General features: G+C 44.6%; 1 protein-coding gene across 1 annotated transcript in view; it reads right to left on the reverse strand.

The window, feature by feature from the left end:
• The window catches only part of LOC102839032 (kelch-like protein 29-like), a 229,371-nt gene that overhangs the window by 91,210 nt on the left and 116,732 nt on the right, over positions 1-21,429 (reverse strand). The window lies entirely within an intron of this gene.

Here is a 21,429-nt window from a genome sequence, read left to right on the forward strand (position 1 = left end):
ACACACACACCCCCCTATACATATTTACATCCATGGGTCTAATGTCAAGTGGGAGGGAAGCTTATTTTGGCTCACATAGCTGCTGCCAGGTCAGGGTAGATGGCAGGCTAATGACTCACATTCCAAGAATGGGAGGCCAGATGATGATGAGACAGATGCAGGATCAAGAGAGGGTAGCTTTGCCAGAACAGCCACATATATTGGATGTAGACCACACCTCCATGTAACTCCCCTTTCAAATGACTGGCTGCTCACATCAGATCACAAAATGAAGGGTCATTACACAGTATCTGCTAAACCACTGAAAATCATGACCTGGTCAAGTTGACAAATAACCTTCACCACCAGAGTACACCACTTCTCATCTTGACTCTAAATGAAAACAATTTCAAAGTCTTATTTTCTCCTAATAGGATACATCTAACATGTACACAGGAGTCCTGGTGTGGAACTGTAAACACTGGACTGCTAACCACAGGTTGGCAGTTCAAACCCACCAGGTACTCCTTGGAAACCCTATACAGGGTTGCTATGAGTTGGAACTGACTCAACAGTTCTTAACAAAAGCAACATGCATGCAACCCAAAACATACTAGTTCTCATTTGCATCTTATATTTTATAACAAGAAGTCGAATAAGGAAGGGAAGAATATGAAGATATTTGACCTGTCTATACATACATACACACATACACATATAAGAAATAATAAAAACAATTACAGCCCTCATTTCGTGGTTGTATTAGGTATTTAGAACTAACTTCTTCTACCATACGTTCCATATTTCCACTGCCCTCAGAAAAGTACCTCAACTGACTGTAGTTTCTTACTTGTTGGAATGACTCAAACCTTCATTTCAGAAGGGTCTGGGCCATTAGTAGTCATGTCAGAATTGGGTTGCTACAGTTTTCCATTTATTCACAGGGCATGGTAGTACTAAGGGACATCACAAGGAATCTCCTATATTCCACACATACTCTTCTTTACCTCCATTACATAATATCAATCTGATTTCCCCTTGGTAACCAGGATCAATTACATAATCCAATACAGTAACTCCCTTCTTTGCCTATTGATCCAGAGACATGAGGAGCTCAATATGGCCATTAGCTTCCAGTTCAATGGAATCAGTGTTGTGTCTCCTGGCGGGAGCATTAACTGCTGGAACAAAGACCTTCACACCCTCAGAGCACAGGATGGCAGGGACAGGAAGCAAAATTTTTGCAAGTGGGTCGTTAGAGGTAATAGTGAATAGTGCCACTCCCATTTCCACTTCTTAATTCCTAGACCCGTGGATGTTGGTTGAGTATATATAGCCTGCTGGAGAAAACTACCCAAACCTGCAAGAAACTGCCACCTAACTGGCAATGTAATTACCTTTAGAAAGTCATAGATAATTATACCAAGCCAGCTGCTTCAGATTGATGACGAACATGGTGTTTTTTTGTTGTTAAGCACAGCGGAGTCAGTTCCGACTCATAGTGACCCTGTACAGGGTTTCTGAGGCTGTAAATCTTTACAGGAGCAGAAAGCCTCATCTTTCTTCCATGGAACAGCTGGTAGTTTCGAACTGCTGACCTTGAGGTTAGCAGCCCGATTCATAACCACTGCACTACCAGTGAACATGGTAAGACCAGTTAATTCCATTAACATTAGCATAGGGCCCATTGTCATATTTCATTTGCTGTGAAGTGAGTTCCTTGATCTTAGGCAATGCAGTGTGAGATACTATGATGGTGGATAAGGCATTCTGTAAGTCCAGTGAGAACAAAATACTGCATTCTCCATGACAGAAGTGGTCCAATGTAATCAACCTGCCACTGGCCTAGGAATGGTGTCATATTGGGAACTCAGTGTTGGTTTCTGCTGCTAGAAGCCTGGGCTATCAGCAATGACTGTAGCCAAGTTGGCTTTGGTGAGTGGAAGTCCATGTTGCTAGGGCTACACATAACTTCCATCCCTGTCACCATGGCTACTTTATTCATGAGACCACTGTCAATGGCAGGAGTAGCTATGTAAAGAGGCTGACTGGTATTCACAGGATGTATACTTGTATCCACTTGATTATTAAAATCCTCCTCTGTGAGGTCATGCTCTGGTGAACACAAATAGCTTCACTTACTTTTCTGTTCCAATCAGAGGTCTACCCATTCCTCCTTGTGATAAATTTTCCAATCATGTTCATTGCAAGTACCTGACCATCCAGCCAAACCACTGACCATACAATTGTACTCTCTCCTTCCAAACAAAACAAACAACCAGGTGCACTCCTCAAATTTCTGCCCACTATCCTTCAAAGAAAAGGAGCTCTGGTAGCGTAGTGGTTACGAATCGGGCTGCGAACCTTAAGGTCAGCGGTTTGAAACTACCAGCTGCTCCGCGGGAGAAAGATGAGGCTTTCTACTCCCGTAAAGATTTACACCCTCGGAAACCCTGTACAGGGTCGCTTTGGGTCGGAATCGACTCGACGGCACGTAACAACAACAACATCCTTCAAAGAGGTTTGAGAAGAGGGCTACAGTGCTGCCACTGCCCACTGATAAGTAGTGTTTGCAGATCATGCAGAACTATCTACAAATCAGGCATAAGTCTTTTCTCCCTCAGCCAAAAGATCATAAGGAAACTCCCCATGAGGCCACAGGTGCAGACTCAGAGAAGAAAGGTAATACCACAAGAGTGACGGCCATGGATGTTAGGCCATTTTCTATGCAACTTGTGCCATGGGGTCCTATGCGAGCCTGAGCTTGTATATACCACTTCCATTTAATCATGGAATGTTGCTGTGTATGTTCTACTTTATGACTTTGTGGGTCAGACAACACCCAATTCATGATGAGCAGGCTACACGTGACTTGGTGGCCCATGGTTAAGTGTTCAATCTGTTTTATGACCCAGCAACAAGCCAAAAGCTGTTTCTCAAAAGGAGAGTAGTTAACTGCAGAGGATAGCAGAGCTTTGTTTCAAAATTCTAAGGGCCTGTGCTGTGATTAACCAATAGGGGCCTGCCAAAGACTCCACACAGCATCTCTATTTGCTACTGACATTTTAAGAACCATTGCATCACCCAGATCATATGGTCCAAGTGGCAGGGAGGCTTGTACAGCAGCCTAAAACTGTTGCAGCACCATCTCTTGTTAAGAGTTCCATTCAACACTAGCAGCTTTTTGAGTCATTTGACAAATAGGTCAGAGTAAGTAGTACAGCCAAATGAGGGTTATATTGCCTTAAAAATATAGAGTCCACCAGGCATTGTTCCTCCTTTGAAAGACAACCAGATATAACAACGTACCCTTCACATTAGAAGGAATATCTTAACATGCCCTACACTATTGGACTCCTAGAAATTTCACTGAAGTTGAAGTTGCCTAAACTTTTGTGGGATTAACTTCTCACATCTAGCACACAAATATGTTATCAGTAAATCTAGATACTTCTTCTTTATCAATCAAATCACCACTGTGATAGTTTGTGAACAAGATCCCTGCCGACTACATTATGACATAGGGTTGGAGAACTGATATACCCTTAAGGCAGGACAGTAAAGATGTAGTGCTAGCCTTGCCAGCTGAAGCAAACTGTTCCTTTGAAACCAGAACTGAGAAAAATGAATTGCCCAGATCAATAAATCATACCAGGTACCACGAGATGTAACTTGCTCAAGCAATGAAACCACGTTGAAACAGCAGTCGCAATTGGGGTCACCACCTGGATAAGTTAGTGATAATCCACTGTCATTATCCAAGATCCAGTTGTGTTTTGACCAACCCAAATAGGCAAGTTGGATGGAGGATGTAGTGGGAATCACTACCAATATATCCTTCCAAAGCATGATGGTGACACTAATCTCGGCAATCCATCCAGGGGCAGTTTAAATGGCTTCCACTGTTTTTTTCTACCATCTCAAAGCTCACTCTCACTGTCAGACAGTTGATTCTGGCACACAGTGACCCTTTATAGTGTTTCCTAGGCTGTAAATCTTTATGGGAGCTGCCCTTCATCCACATGCCAGGAATCCGATGTGGGGGATTTGTCAGTTGCTGAGCATGAGTGCTCCAATTATGCTTTCTGAAATTGGGGCAGCACTACAGGATGGGTTCAGGAACCTACTGGACCCACTGTCAGACCAATCTTATCTAAGATGCCATTAATAACCTTACCTCCATGCCCGTACTCTGACTGGTGGGTCACATTGATGTTTTGGGTCTCCTGGCATTAGTGTCAGTTCAGAGCTATGGTCCAGTTGTTGTTGTTAGGTGCCATCAAATCAGTTCCCACTCATAGCACCTCTATGCACAACAGAATGAAACATTTCCCATTCTTGCACCATCCTTGCAATTGTTGTCATGCTTGAGCCCATTATTGCTGCCACGGTGTCAATCTATCTTATTGAGAGTATTCCTCTATTTTCACCTTGCCAAGCATAATGTCTCCTGATCAGCATGTCTAAAGTGTAAGCGATGAAGTCTCACCATTCTGGCTTCTAAGGAACATTCTGGCTGCACTTCTTCCAAGACAGATTTGTTTGTTCTTCTGGAAGCCCATAGTTCTTTTAATATACTTATTCAACACCATAATTCAAATGCATCAATTCTTCTCCTGTCTTTCTTTTTCATTGTTAATCTTTCACATGCATATGAGGTGATTGAAAATACCAGGGTTTGGGGTCAGGTACACCTTAGTCCTCAAAGTGATAAATTTGCTCTTTAACACTTTAAAGAAGTCTTTTGCAGCAGATGTGCTTAATGCAATATGTCATTTGATTTCTTGATTGCTGCTTCCATAAGTGTTAATTGTGTTGTTCAGTAATCCCTGAAAAGTCTGATTATTTCCTTTTCCCCAATGAACACTTCATAAAAGGCCATAGATCCCTTTAGGCAAGGGTAGGAGGAAGATTAATACTATACAATTTTGGCAGTGCAGTGGGGTCCTTCCTCAAGGGGGTCTGACCTACCCTTTTATTCAAGGGATTGTTGGTCTGTTAATGGTTCAAGTCTGGGAATTTATTGAATGGTTGTGATGTTCTTTTCTGGGGATTCAAGTTAGACTGCTGTTTATTTGGCGTAGAATTCTTTCACTTGCACAGATCAAGTGAACATTTAGTAGATTTCTCACCCATTTTATTTCTAGGTACACCATGACTAAGTAGGCAGTTCCATAAGCCCATACAAGTCAGACTATTTTGGTTCCTACTTTCACTTTGATGTTCGTTATAGTAACTATACTCACCTTGTCTTTGCTGATTAAGTGCTACCACTTGGTCCCTAACACCATGGGGTATAAGCAACCTCATTGTAGTTAGGTATCTTAGTTCAGTTAACATGGTCTCCATTCCCACTGTCCAATCTGATTTATCTAAAATAGTAATCATAACAGTCTTCAGGGATGCTGGAACTCCCTTCACAACTTTATTCATAGTTATGGTAAAAGGTGTGCCCTCTGAGTACTCTATGTCTATGGGCCTAACCTGATAACTCCACTCTAACATGCCAATTTTTCTCTTTGAATACCTTCTTCTATAGTATACCAAAGCAAGTCTGGAATTTCAATTTAATTTAGTGTAGGCACTGATGAATCCAGGCTTCACTGAACCAACCAAATAAACTATTAGATTCTTTTCTAATCTTTTGAGCTCAAGCACTAATAGAAGAATCTGTGCTTACTGGGCCCATATTAATACACTCAGACTAATTCAACCTTAAGTTTCTTGTACCATTACCCTGCACCCTTAATAGCCTTTCCCACACATATTCCCTATGTTTCTGTTTGTGCAATGGGGCTTCAAAAATTTTGTGGGGAAATTCCGATATTTTTTCATTCAAATTTTCCTTGAACGGTTTGAAGTCTTCTCAAGTATATTAGAAAATTCTAGCAGTTCTTTTGGAGTATAGTGTACCCCCCCTGGATCACACTTTGTACTTCACCTCTTAGGCCTTGTTGGGATTTAAGCCTAGTGATAGTCTTATATATAGTCTAGAAGTAAAAATGGGTGATGGATGTGGATCCTGGGGTCATTCAGCAGTGTCTTGTAGAGCATCCGCCTAAAACAATAATCCAGGCAACATTCCAGTTACCACCCATGAGATAAGCCAGACAAAGAATCTTCAGGCACGGCCAGGTTAATCTCATCGGATGAGAGTGGAAGGGATAATGGTTTTACTGGGGAGGTTGGGATAATCTCTTCAGATGGGAGTAAGAGGGCTAGTTCTGTTGGCAAGAGTGATTCAATGACATTTCAGGGCTCAATGTCTGCAGTTTCCTGATTATCTGTTCATATGTTCCCATCCAAATTTCAGGATTCCATTTCTTCCCAATTAATGTCTCCCTTTAACTTTAGACACCATTTGATGTAAGGAATTCAATTATTTTGGAATTTAGTCACTCTTAGGATAAAATTCTGGGTTTGCTTTTCAGCAATGTCAATCCTGTTACTACAAGAAGTAAGGAGGCACAAGTGGCAACTTTCAGCTCTTGTATGTGGTACTTAAAATGTGACTGAAGTTTTGAGCTCATCCCTTGCTTTCACCACTTTGTCTAGTGAAAGTAGGGCCAACTAATTAGCTACCTTGTACTTCTCATTCTGACAAAATTGTATAAAAGTATCAAATATGCAATTACCTAGGCTCATTTCTCACAAACATTTGATCCATTGGTGGTGATAGTTTTCATATTCCTATTGCCATCTCATTCCATGAATTAGCTGTTCCCTTTTAATTGCTGGCAGATTTATCAGCACCTTTAAAACGAGTGTGGCTAGAGAGTCAATTCAGAAAACTCATCCTTATGATTTTGTTCCTCTAGAACCACTTTTGGTCCCACATGTCTTAGGCTGGGTTCTCTAGAGGTGCAACATCAGTGAAGTGACTAGATATATGAAGAGCTATATTTCAAGGAAATGGCTCATGCTGTTGTGGGGGCTGGCCAGTCCCCAATCCATGGGTCAGAGATCATGCTGGAGGCTTCTCCTGACTCATGTGGTTGTAGGGATTCACAGAATCCAAGCTGGTAGGGTCAGGCAGAAAGCTGCTGGCTCTCAAGGGAGTGGGAACTGGCAAATCCCCAAATCTGCAGTTCAGGTGGCAGGCTGCTTGTTCATGTCCCAAGAGCTAGAGGTCAGAGGATGATGAGTGTGATGAAAGAATGAGGGAGAGTGAGCTTTGCCAGAATATCCACATATATTTGATGCAGGCCACACCCCTAAGGAAGCACTGCTTTCAACTGATTGGCTGCTCACATCAGATCACAGAATGGATGATTACATAATATCTACCAAACCACTGAGAATCATGGCCTAGCCAAGTTGACATATAAACTTAAGCTCCCACCTCCGTGCCTTTCCAGCAGATAGCAGCACAAGGCTGGCTCTACTAGCATCGTCTACCACCACCTACTCATTGCCATTTTGTCAGTTCCTACTCAGAGCAACTGTACCACAGGGTGTCCAAGGCACAGGACCAGACACAGCATCTCCTTCTGTTGTATCAGTCAGAACCAACTCAACAACAACAATCTTTACAGAAGCACACTGCCACATCTTTCTCAGTGGAGTGGCTGGTGGATTTGAACTGCCAACATTTTAGTTAGCAGATGAATGCTTCGCCACCACACCACTAGAAATCCTTCATTGTCTGCTAGCTTCCTGGAATCGTAGTCACTGACCACAACAGAGCCAAGACCACCCAGCAGGGTTAGTCTGCCATTCTCAGGGGTATCATTATTGCCAAGACCCAGAGGGGGCAGGAGTCTACTTCTCTGCTCTCCTGCATATATTTAATGAATGATGTTAAAGTAGGAATCCTGGAAACACTGTCTATATCCCAGGTACCTTGTCTCATAAAACTGCTGTGGAGCCCAAGAAGGTAATGAATGTTACCTAATGTAAGAACAAAATACAAGATCAATCAGAATTTCTGAAGTCTGTTTGTTCAAAAGGCCAGATGGACTCAGTATCTTCAGAATCACCACATGACAGCTCCTAAATGTAGGGACTTGGCAACAGGGGGTTGACTAGGGAGCAAAGCATACTGGGAATACTCATTGATGTACTGGGTCCAGTTCTTGAAGGTACTCTGGACTTGAATGGATTAGAATGGCTGACCTCTCCTGAAAGGTGATTTTCAAACGCTGTTCTCATATTGTGGTCATTTTAGTAAGTCAAGGTTCATTTCAAGGGCCCAGTCCCTTCCTGGGGAAAGGAACACCTTAGTAGTCAGCCATGCTCATCCATATGACCACCTGACATCTGTAAGGACCTGGAGAGTAAGACTGTCCTCTGGAGTGTGTGGGAAGCAGGCACTCCCAGGTGAAGCTGCCAGTCATGAGAAGTGGTGGGGTGAAGGCCCAACATTCCTGAGTCACAGAGCTGCTCATGCCATCTCTCCCTCTCCATTTTTTGGTCAGTGTCTCCTCCTGAGTAAGACCATACTTCAGGGCTGTTCTTGATCTTGGCCACATGGTGCTGTTTATGCCTTGACCACCTCCTCTTTTTTGGAGTGGCATGTCTCCTCCGTGCTCTGCTGTCTCTTTGTCCAGCGCATTCTGTGTGCAGTGAGCACAGCCTGCTCCTTAGAGACATGCTGTTCTGGTCTTAGCAGTCTTGCAGCGAGTGCTCCCATGGGCAGGGCCTAGGGAGCATGGTGATCAGGTCTGATGCAACCTCGGTGGGTCCTGGGCCCTTCTCTAGGTCATTTTCAGTCTGTGGGGAGAGGGGGCTTCCCGGAGGAAGAACTCCTAACTGGCAGTGGCTGAAGTAGTGGGGCACAGTCAGTGAAGTTGAGACAGTTTTTTTGGGGTTAATGTGATACTTGGTTATACCTCTGAACCTCAGTTTCCCCAACTGCAAAGTACTTTTTTTCTAAATGGCATTTACATTCTGCTCAGACATTCACTGTGACAGTGGGAAAAGGGGTCAGAAATGACTGAAAAGTGGGGGGTAGAGTATTGCTTAGCAACCAATTCTTACCAGCAGGGAGGAAGGTGATGCGCTACGTAAGAGGGCATGGCTGGGGTGGGGTGGGTAGGCTGGGCTGAGACATACTGAACCCCTAGATTTCAAAAGGGGAGAATTGAAAATAAATCAGTGTAAAGGTTAACTTTACCCTACGACCAGTATTTTACAGGGGCCAAAAAGCTCAGGAGTGAAGGGTGGCCCCTTGTCTGGCCAAAGAAACCAGTAAAACTCTAGAGATTGTTTTGTCTCCTCTCTTTGTTAGGAAGTTGGAGTGTTGGAGTGTGTGTGTGTGTGTGTGTGTGTGCATGTGTGTGTATGAGTTTGTTTTACACAAACAAGCAATGCTCATTATAGAAATGTTAGGACATCCATAATATGATGCTCAGGACTGAGAGGAAACAGTTCCTCTCCTGGGTCACTCAGCTTTGTCTGGCGTCTCTTTAAGAGATGCCGTGACAAGGTGAGCATGACCAGGCCAGACACCAGCATGGTAAAGGGACCTCAGGGTGAACAGTGGAGGTCACTGAAGATAGTTATTCTGTAGAAATGGAAATTCTGCCATCTTTAAAACTCTGAAGGGCTGTCATGTAGAACAGGCACTAGCTTTGTTCTGAGTGGCCTTTAGGGCAGGACTGTGGAATATGTGGGACGACAGCTCTTGACCATTGAACAGGAGGAGCTATCTAGCAATTAGGGATGCCAGCAGCAGTACCTGCTTACTCCTCAGTGGTGGGGAGCAGGTTCCTACTCCCACTGGATGATACTGAGATACTGCCCAGGTTCTATGGAAATAAAAATACTAACCCCACGTGAGGATGACTCTAATTAATAACATACTAGTATATAGTCATTGCTCAGTTAACAGGAAGCAGAGTAAGCAGTCTGTCGGTAAGCCATAGTAAAAACGGTGATAGTGCATATAGAAAAGGTTCAGGAATGATGGAAAAGTTATAGGTTGTTTGTAACTAACTGGAACTGTCCTGTAGGAAGGGGCTACCCTTTCCAATGCCAACTAGATTAGTATGTGACCCATGACGCTGGCACTAGCAGAAGCTGGTAGAAATCTAGTTATCTCTTTGCCTGAGATGTATGTGGAATGGAGACACACAGCACAAACAACACAGCTCTCAAGTGGTGAGGAGGGGCTGGTGGGCAAAGCCAGGTCACATGCTGTGCTTGTTATCCAATGGGCTGTGAGGAGGTTCCAAAAGGAAAGAAGACCGTTTTCTCAGTGCTGTACTGAAGACGACTGGGCTTCCTTCTAAGACAGGGGTGGGGAACCTATTTTCTGCCAAAACCTATAACATCATTGGCGGACCATACAAAATTGTCAACTTAAAAATTAGCCTGCTATATGTGGTCAAACGTTTGACTCACCCCTAACGTGATGGTGGAGTCCTGGTGTGGCGCTGGACTGCAAAGACGATTGGGACCACAATGTCAATGGTTCAAACTAACCTTGGAAACCCTATATAGAGGCACTATGGGTTGGAACTGACTTGATGGCACTTTAACAACAAAAACAACGTGATGGCTGCAACTATGGTTACCTTGGCAGGACCAGACCAAATGATTTTGTGGGCCTTATGTGACCTGCTGGACGTGTCCCACCCCTGCTCTTAGAAAGCTATACTTAGAAAATGGGCAACGACAACTGATTATTTCAAAAGATAATCCTCTGGCCATTTTCTTTTTCTTCCAGCAACTTACACATTGTCTGTGTTGTATTATTCTTATCTTTTACATTTCAGGAATAGTGAACACGCTCCTGGATGGGATGTGATTTCTACCAAATCATTTCTCCTTACATCAATATCACACCATGTTTTCTCTGACTTTGTTTCTTGAATTGGAGGAACCAGGACCCCTCGGCCCTTCCCATCTCATGGGTACAAGCAGCATGAACACCACATCTTTGCTAGGCTCTGCTCATCTCAAAACTCATCCTAACCTCAAAAACGGAAAAAAAAAGCCCACTAGGATAGTCAGCCTGACATGGCAAGATGTTCCTTGTAAAGACAGCAGATGTTGGGTGTTTCAACAGTGATGAGACTGCAGAAAATTTGTCATGAAGCCTCTGTCACAACAGGAGAGAGAAAGGAAGTTTGCAAAGAACTTCTGGACCATGGATGTACCTCAGTTTCCTGGTTGGTTTGTTGATCGTATGCTGTGTAGTCGATTCCGACTTATAGTAACCCTGCATAGAGTTTACGGGAGCAGAAAGCCTCATCTTTCTCCCATGCAATAGCTGGTAGTTTCGAACTGCTGACCTTGAGGTTAGTAGCCCAACTACTACTCTACCAGAGCAGTTACAACTTTTTACAATTCAGATAAAAACCCCTGAAGATCACAGAAATCTTCACTTCCAAAACCTCAGAGTCTTAGAGAAGGAGAAAGATCATGGCTTCTCACCTGCATTACAAGGACTGAGTGGTCCCAGCAGGCTTCCTGGACTTTGTGTGCAAGGTGTCAGAGAATGGGATCTCGAGGCACCTTAAGTTTATATCACTCCAACCTGAACCTGTCTCAAGGCAGGACAAGTTTGAGTAGAGGTATATATGTGTGTATCTCCAGGATAGCTGAATCGATTGGAAATCATAATTCGGTGTTCCTGGCACTTATTTCAAGCATGTGTCCCTATAAGCAAGCATTGGTAGAACTGCTGCCCTCCCCTCTTTCATTTCAACTGCCCTTAAAAGCCCAGCTGAGTCCTTCCTGGCAGTCCACACTGACCACCCTTTCCTCTGTTTTCTGTAACCCACACTGCTAGCACCTCCTGGTCTTCCCAGGGGGAATTCAGGGTCCTCCAGAGTGAAGTATGGTTTCTGGAACCTTGTAGGCATCAATCCAGTACTTACTGGAACAGCTATGCATGGGCTCTGCATACAGCAGGTATCTAATACTATATACATTAGTTGCTCAATACATGCTTGGGGATGCAGCATGGACAGAGGTGACCTGATTAGAACCTAGGGTGCCATATCTGCTGGGACTTTCCTGTCCTGAGAGAAGTCGGGACTTTGGAGCAGGTAACAGGTCTGAAAAGAACATGTTCCTTCCTTTTGCTCCCATCTGAGAAGCCCTTTCATTCCCATCAGCATCTTGACTCCCCTGGGATGATCTCAAAGATGCTCAGCAGAGATTTGGGGCAGATAGCTCATGCTATTCCCACACCATGGTCCTCAGCTCAGTATGAAGAGGGTTCATTGGAACCCCGTGAGACGTACCAACAGGTTCAGGGTCACCTCCTGTTGTGAGGAGGTGGTCTGGCTGCCTTGGCTGCCTCTTTCCACTTATACTCAAATGATTTGTTAACAAAACTGTTAAGCCCTGTACAACCCTCTAATTAATGATTAACAAACCCCTGGAGGACAGAGCTCTGTGAAGGAGAGGAGGGCTGTCTCTGACAGAGCTGGGGTAAGGACTGTCTGTGCAAGGAGGACCAGTTTCCATAAGCTCAGAGACATGTATTTCCTGGGTCAGGGGTGTGTGTGCTGGGGAGAGGGTCTGGAAAGAAGAAAAGCAGGGTTAATGGGATGGTGGGTTTGGCTCTAGATCTGTGTTGAGGTTTATGCTCATCATATTTATGAGACATTCCTGACCACAAAGTCAGTGGTTCAAATCCACCAGCTGCTCTTCAGAAACCCTCTACAGGGTCGCTATGAGTCAGAACTTAACAACAGTAACAAGAAACCCTCTACAGGGTCGCTATGAGTCAGAACTTAACAACAGTAATAAGAAAAGCTGACATTACTGTGAGCCAGACTCTGCTTAGGCGCCACATATACATGAACAGCCAAACCAAACTCATTGCCATCAAGTCAATTCCAATTCAGAGTAACCGTACAGAAGAGAGGCCACTGCTCCTAAGGGTTCTGAGCCTGTCAGTCTTGATTGGAACAGATAGCCTCATGTTTATCCCTCTGAGAGGTTGGTGGGTTTAAATCGACCTGTGGTTTGCAGTCCAATGCTTCACCCACAGCGCCACTATGGATCCTTACATATACAAGGAGGCCTTGAAAAGGTTCTGGAAACATGGAATTAAAAGTTAATGGAATTTTCCATGAACTTTTTTAAGCTCCTTCATAGTACATGCCTATGAGGCCAGCACTTCTATTATCATCACCATATTGTAGATGAGGAAACACACTAGTTTTCTAGTGCAGATCTGGTTAGAATCTGAATTCTACCCAAACCTTCTGATGCAGATCCCAAACTCCTGACCATCATTCACGCTGCCAGCCATATGCTCTCTGCTTACAGCGTTGGTTGGTTGGTAGGTAAACCACAACCAAACTTGCTGCTGTCGAGTTAATTCCAACTCATGACAATCCCATGCCTGTCTTCTGGGTGCCACTCCGTGGATTTGAGCTACCAACCTTTAGATTTCTAGTCCAGGGCAAACTGTTTACACCACTCAGGGACTTGGTTGGCAGGCAGAAGCCATCCATATAAATCTATTTGTCCAGTCTGCTGATGTTGATAGGGTGGAGACCTCCCTCGCCCCAGAATCACTGACATTTGATACCAAGCTGAATGGTACAGGATGCTGTAAGCCTCTGAAAGTAGATGGGAGGAGCCCTTGGCTCCTGGAATTAGGGGGAAGGTCATAGCAATAGGTTAGTCCTTCACACTGTTAAGGTGATGGTTAAGGACTGTAAACAGCTACAGTGGGAGAAGCTGGTATTTTTTCAGTTCAGAATGGACTCCTAACATAAACTCCTAAGTCTGAAAGGCAAACTGGTCTTTGACTTTGTTATATTACTGTAGGATCCTGCAAAGCTACAGAAATTGAAAGATTGTCCTGGTACCATTGTTGTTGTTAAGTGCCGTCGACTCGGTTCTGACCCATAGCGACCCTGTACAGGGTTTCCAAGGGTGTAAATCTTTACGGGAGTAGAAAGCCTGATCTTTCTCCCGCGGAGCAGCTGGTAGCTTCGAACCGCTGACCTTAAGGTTCACAGCCCGATTCGTAACCACTACGCTACCAGAGCTCCTTCCTGGTACCATTAGTGGTAATAATAATAGCATACAAGTCTATAGTGATTACTGATTACTATGTGCACAGCATTATCCTAAGGACCCTGGTAGCGTAGTCGTTACAAATCAGGCTGCTAATCTCACAGTCAGCAGTTCGAAACTACCAGCTGTTCCATGGAAGGAAGATGAGGCTTTCTGCTTCCACAAAGATTTACAGCCTCGGAAACCCTATACAACGTTGCTATGAGTCTGAACTGACACCATGGCACACGACCACCACCACCAGACACTATTCTATGGGTATTCCAGAACACTTGTGTCTATGAGAATCCTGTACATAGACCCAGAGACAGCCATTAGAACAGAACAAGGGGCTACTGAATGTTTTAAAATCAGGAGAGGTATATGCCAGGGTTGTTTCCAGGTGAATACCATATTATCCAATCTGTATGTTGAGCAAATAATCTGAGAAGGTAGATTATATGAAGAAGAATGTGGCATCAAGATTGGATGAAATCATTGAAAATCTGCAAATGATGCAACCTTGCTGACTGGATTTGAAGACGACTTAAAATACCTACCAATGAAAATCAAAGACTACAGCCTTCAGTATGGATTCCACCTCCATGTAAAGAAAACAAAAATCCTTACAACTGGACCAATGGATAACAACAGTGATAAACAGAGAAGAGACTGAAGTTGTCAAAGATTTTGTTTTGCTTGGATCCGCAGTCAACACTCATGGAAGCAGAAATCAAGAAATCAAACGAGAAATCAGCTTCACAAGACCTCCTTAAAGTGTTCAAGAGCAAAGATATCAGTTTGAGTACTAAAATGTGCCCGATCTAAGCCATGGTACTTTCAATAGCCTTATATGCATGTGAAAGTTGAACAACAAATAAGGAAGACAGTAGAACTGATGTATTTGAGTTACGGTGTTGGTGAAAAATATTGTAAGTACCATGGACTGAACAATAAAATCTGTGTTGGAAGAAGTACAGACAGAATGCTCCTTAGAAGCCAGGATGGTCACACTTGGTCCCTCATACTAAGGACATATTATCAGGAGGGACCAGTCCCTGGGGAAGGACATCATACTTGGTAAAGTGGAGAGTCAGTAAAAAGAGGAAGACCCCCAACAAGATAGACTGGCACAGTGGCAGCAGCAATGCACTTAGGCATAGCAACAATTTTGCGGATGGTGCAAGACTGGGCAGTGCTTTGTTCTGTTGTGCATAGGGCTGCTATGAGCTGGAACCAAATTGATGGCACCAAACAATAACAAAGGCACTATCCTAGTGCTTGACATATAATAACTCACTTAATACTCACAATGTGTATAAAACTTATAAAATGTGATAAAGAACCTGCTTCAGTAAGTGCAGAGGGAACTTGGAAATAAAGAACTGTAGCTTCCAGAGGGGTGGCACAAGTATGAGGGGCTGACAAACTAGAGAAAGCAGTTTCACAGGGGCGCTTTTGGTACTTGTTTTCTCGGGGAGGAGGTAGCTGCCTATGGAGAAGTAACAAAACCTTGGTGGGTAATTCCCAACCTAGTATTTTGTGCCTTCATTCATCCAACGCTTCATGAACATCTCTTACATCCATGGCACTGGACTTGGATGCTGGAGGTGGACTGGGTATCAGATGCAGTCCTTGCCTGCGTCCACCTCAGAGGGACCACAATCTATCTGGGAGAACAGGAACAGGCTAAGGCACAGGGCACAGCCGGCCAGGAGATAAAACAGAGCAGCACGTCAGCAGAATGGCCAAGGATGGAAGATTGGGAGTTATCTGGAGAGTAACCCGTGCCATTGAGCCAATTCTGACTCATGTCAATCCCATTTGGTACAGAGCAGGGCTGCCCCACAGGGCTTTCTTAGCTGTCACCTTTATGGAAACAAATCACCAGGCTTTTTTTTTAGTGGTAGCAAACCACCAACCTTTGTTGTTAAGTGTCATGGAGTTGGTTCAGACTCACATTAACCCGTTTCTGAAGAACGGCTGGTGCGTTTGAATAGCTGACCTTGTCGTTAGCTGTCCACAGGTTAGTAGTTGAGAGCAAACTGCTTGAGTCACCAAGGGACCGTGAGTAGTGTGTGTGTGTCCCAGAAGGCATTTGGTGGGGGAGTGACAGGGCCAGATTACTCCAGAGCCTCACTAGAGGGGGCACACTATGGGTCTGGAACCCAACAACCCAGGCCAAAGGTGAGGTGGACGACAGAGAAGAGATAAGATGGAGGTAGAATAAATTGAGTTTTTAGAAATACTGCATTAGGGAGGTCAGGGGATGGGGCCAAAGACCACTCAGAGGTTCTGAGTTGGGATTCCCAGGTGGTTTGTGATTTGCAGAGATAAAAAAAACAGAAAGAGTAGGTCTGCAGGGAAGATGATTTTAGTTTGGATACCGTTTTGTACCTCTGGGATAATCACATGTGGGCAAACTGCTTTATTATTAATGTCCAGCATCTTCCAGAATATTTAATTGAGTGGACATAGGAACCCGGGGCATGCTCTGAACATTTGGAGTAGGCTGGGGTGGGGAAAGAGATGAGAGCTGTGCTGGGTTCTACAGCTGGTCCCCTGCCAGGAAGATGATGCATAAACCTCCCTTCTAGGTTCTGTTAAGATCTTGATCAGGGGCTGCCAGCCCTGTGAACAAGCTTGGGCTTTCCCCATCTTTTCTACACTGTGTACTCTACCCTCCACTTCCGTCTTCTGTTGGGCCAGTGTCAACAACCACAACTGTGCTTGGTATTGAGCAGATGTAATACTGTGTACTTTCATGTCCAGGATTTCACTTAATCCTTCCCTTACGTCTTGTGAATGTTGGTATTAACACCTCTAATTTAAAGACGAGGAAGTAAAGCTCAGCGAGGTCTGCTGACTTGCCCCAGTCACACAGCTAGCCACAGTAGGGATTCAAGCCAGGTCCAGCCCCAACACCTATGTTCTTATTCACGATGCCTCAAACATATCCTTGCGAGATTCTGTCTTTGCCACTCATGGAGCCTGGAGGAGCCGGTGCTGAAGCAGAATGCGTCAGTGAGCTCTGAGGAGTGTAGGTGCAGGGAGGACTGGGCAGGAACGAGATGGGATCCCACAAGAAAGAACAGTGCATATTCCACCGCAGGATGCTTCGCCCTGGGCACGGACGCCAGGGTCTTTGTAGGTGGATCTGCAGGGCTCCCCATTGAGGGCCAACAAAATCTAAAGTCAGAAGGGATCAGTCTTCCCACTTGAGGTAAACTCGGACTTTGCTTCTTTGGTCCAGAGGCAATAAGGAACAGGTGGAGCTGGGCTCCTTTCTCCTGTGGTTAAGTTGTTAAGTGCCGTAGTATTGGTTCTGACTCATAGTGACCCTGTACAGGATTTCTGAGGACCAGCTGGTGAGTTTGAACTGCCATTCTTGCAATTCAAACTGATCCTGCAGTTCAGTGCTTATCCTACAGCATCAGTACAGCAGCCTTCCTATAGCTGACCATGTAGCCCAGGGTCTGGGCTTTTAAAAGGTCTCTAGCCACCCCCTCGGAGTCCTAGTGTGGCGCTGTGGGTTAATGCTCTGGGCCAAAATGTATATAGACATTGGAAGAAATAGCTCAATTTAGTCACAGCCCTTGGTGTGAGGTCCATAACTAGAGATATGTGTCACATAACTAGGCTCACATGTTACCAGCTGCAGCGACATTAGACTGTGAGGTCTTATCCAATGCAGCGACATTAGACTGTGAGGTCTAACTAGGCTCACATGTTACCAGCTGCAGTGACATTAGACTGTGAGGTCTTATCCAAGTTGGCCAGTGCCTTTGCTCTTGGATGAGTTCAGGTGTTCCAATCCAACAACAAAACACAGCATCTCAGGTATCTCATGTGTTAAGTGCCTTCGAGTCAGTTCTAACCCACAGCGACTCTGTACAGGATTTCTGAGGCTTTTAAATCTTTGCAGGTATCTTATAACAGGATTCAAATGGAACAAATTCTTTTTTCCTCCCTTATCACTTTGCACACATGAAATCTATTTTGAATTAGCTTTCAACAGATCTAGTTCCAGAAAAAAATAAAAAAATTGTACAGATTGCGCCCACCTCTAAATTGTATGTAGAGATAGAAAGATTTATCTTGTAAGTTTCTTAAAAAAAAAAAAAAAAAGCCTATATATGCTCAATGCATTTAAATAACACTCATTAACGTGAACTGCACGCAGGCTGACTTCTCTAGTCACAGAAGACAGACAATCACTTGACCTACCGCAAATCAAAAAGCATTTCCTCGGCACCTTTATTTTTCAATTGGTTAAGTTTTAAATTAAAGTCCCAACATTTTTTGGGAAAGCCAACTCACATAGCCCCAACTGAAATTTCTGCTCAGTCAATTGGAAGATAATTACGAGAAACAAAATGTGAAATTTTAAATCAGGGCACTAATGAAGTCTAAAAATACCGGGGCCCATCCTTCTGCTTGGCAAGACCTGTTCTTCACAGAGGCGATCTCTCCGTAATTACTCAACCCCGGGAGAGACCAGGTTGTCACGTCAAACAATAGCAGGAAAAAATCTCGGGACTTTTAATGAGCTAGATCTCCAGGCTTTCCAAGGTGGATCTTATTATAATGCTGGGCAAGGTTTCAAATGGAGAACAGAGGAAGGAGAAAGTTCTGAGTTCTTTCAGTGGTGTTCTGATTTGTGTTGATGCCATCATGTGCGCCTCCTGATCCCTATCCTGAGTCAGCTGTCTATCATTTAGGAGTGTGAAATCAATTGGACTTAGGATATATAGAATCCCGAGGGGCAAAAATTAAAGTGACCCACATCCAAACTCACGTGGTTCTGTCAGGGATGTGACTCTAACATGGCAACATTGAAGATTTGGTTTAAAAATTCTTATTTTTAAAAATGCAGTTGTTTGACATTAGATCTGACAGACAAATTACAGCTCTGGCAATAAATGCTTTTAAGATTAGAAATGAAGGTAGAAATTACTTGAAAACACACACACACACACACACACACACTGAGGTTCTGTTTTTGAGGCATTGGTATACACATGCTTAACTGTCTTTCTTTATCTCGAATGTTGTTGTTAAGTGCCTTTGAGTCGGTTCCGACTCATAGCGACCCTGTATAGGGTTTCTGAGACTGTAAATCTTTGCAGGAGCAGAAAGCCTCATCTTTCTCCCATGGAGTTTGGCTTGAACCGCCAAATCTTGTGGTTCTCAATCCAATGCTTATCTGTCAGAGCCACCTTGCTTCCCTCCCCTCACATATAAGGGTTAAATCAGGTGATGAAGGTCATGAACAACGAGGTGAGTTAAAAGTCAGTTTTGGGGTAACAGTTGGTAATCTCTGGCAATCAGTATGCCTGTGGGTCACCGGTTGTCACTGGCTGCACTAGAGGGATCTCCCTAGCCCACACTGATGTCTCAGCAGAGCCTGGTGCCAATATCAGATTCTAGGTTACTACCACCTCTGGCCCTCACCTTGCACCCAGTCTACCCATAGGGGCTGGAAGTGAAGTCTTCTTTCCTCTCCTCCGGTCCAGTGAGCAAGGAACCCACTACCATGCAGCTCAGTGTCCCAGGCACAGATGTGATGGGGTGGTTCTGCAGTGCCCCGATGACCCGGTACACTGCAGGGGCCTGCCCCCAGGCCTGGGCCTTCCTGATCCCACTGGCCCCCAAAACTGAGGATGTTTGCATCAGCTTGCCTCTGGGAACTCTGGGGAGGTAGATTCCAGCTCCATGCTAAGCCCTAAACCAGGTATTCTAGGCCCATTTGTGTTAGTTACCCTCATGCACAAAAAAACTCCTCTCAGGTCAGAAACCTGGCAAGCCAACAAGACATTTCATAGCTCTAGGAGACCCTGGGATGGGTGGGAATTATGTCCCCCTGCCCCCCATGGGGGGGGGAGAGGGAGGCCCACCTGGTATCTAGGGCTGGAAGCAGCTAGGGACCCCACTGCCCAGTATTTCAGAGTTGATGGCTCATAAACTGGACACTTTATTTATTTAAGTAATGGGAGAGGGAGCTTAGCAGAGACAATCCAAACAAAAAATCAATTTAGTCAATTTTTTTTTTTTTAAACATCTTAAACAAAGCAAGAATTTACCAGAATTTAGATGTAATTTTCTATAATTCTGTCATTTAAAACCAGTGCTGATTTCCAAAACAAAGGCAGTTAGGGCTCAATCAGATTGGGAATTAAACCCAACAGAGATCTAGACATGGGCTTTGTTGTTGGGATGTTTGACAAGGCCTGGAAATTACTCAAAGGGATAAAGATAGAGATTTATGAGAGCTGGCGGGGAAGAGAAAGACTGGTCGGATTTGTTGCTTTACTAAAACACAGGGCCCTCTGAGATGTGATTTCAAGAGGCTTTGAGAAAAAGGCTGAGAACTTGTGTCCAGAGGTTCACACTTCGCAGCGCCTAAGAGACCGCATACCCAAGCTTTCAAAGACTGCACGGATACCTCAGAAGGCCAGATTACCCACCATACGCCCACCTCATCCTGCACCTGGGTTGAGGCCTGGCAGCTTTCCCTCTTCACTCAGCAGGAATGGCCTGCCTGCCAAGAGCTCTGAGGAATAGCCCCTGGTCCTCCTTTCACATTCCAAGTTGGGCAAGTTGCTCAGACAGACACCCAAAACAGGGTCTATTTACTGATGTCCTTTCTCCTAACCTGGAATCCTTGGGTGGTGCACAAGGTTAAACACTCAGCTGTAAACCAAAAGGTTGGTGGTTTGAATCCACCCAGATGTACCTAGAAAGAAAGGTCTGGCAATCTATTTCTGAAAACACAGCCACTGGAAACCCTATGGCGCACAGTTCTACTTTGTCACACATGAGGTAACCATGAGTCAGAGTCAACATAAAGGCAGCTGGATTTTGGTTTTGTCCTAATTCAAGAGGGGTAGGCTCGGGGTTTATCCTGGTGAGCTCCCTTTCTAGACTCGGCTATCCTGTATCAATTTTCTAGTCCCCTGGAATAAAAACTTGGCTAGGGCTGTGGGAAAGACTAGCTGAAGGTGGAGGTTGGAGGAGCTCTCTCTTGGAATCTCACAGGACCACCTTTAGGTCTTTGAAAATGAAAAAAGACCAGCAACTCAGGATGGTCTGGGGATGTCTCCTGGTGCTCCCTAAATGTGTGGGATGCCACAGTCTCCTGGAGTACAGGGGAGGGTACTTTTCTGGGGATAGACATGACCACTTCATGTTTAGAATGTTTTCTGAGGGTGGAAAATAGACGAGGCCACTGAAGGAACTATCTCCTGGGGCCCTAACAGGAGAGACTGATTCCTTTGCATGCTGCACTTGGGTCTGCCTGGGGGTCAGAGGTGAGACTGGCCAGAGTGTGAGATGTGAGGGAGGCAGATTGTGGGTCCTATAGACTCATTCCTTTCTTCCTCCTCTCCGTCTTCTTGACCTCTCCCATTTCTCCTCCTTCTTTGTCCTGCCCTGGCCTTCTCTCTCACTTTCCCCTGCTGGCTGCAGCCTCTGGGTGTGGGT

Source organism: Chrysochloris asiatica, unplaced genomic scaffold (genome assembly GCF_000296735.1).
Source record: "Chrysochloris asiatica unplaced genomic scaffold, ChrAsi1.0 scaffold00016, whole genome shotgun sequence".
NCBI classification, from domain to species: domain Eukaryota; kingdom Metazoa; phylum Chordata; class Mammalia; order Afrosoricida; family Chrysochloridae; genus Chrysochloris; species Chrysochloris asiatica.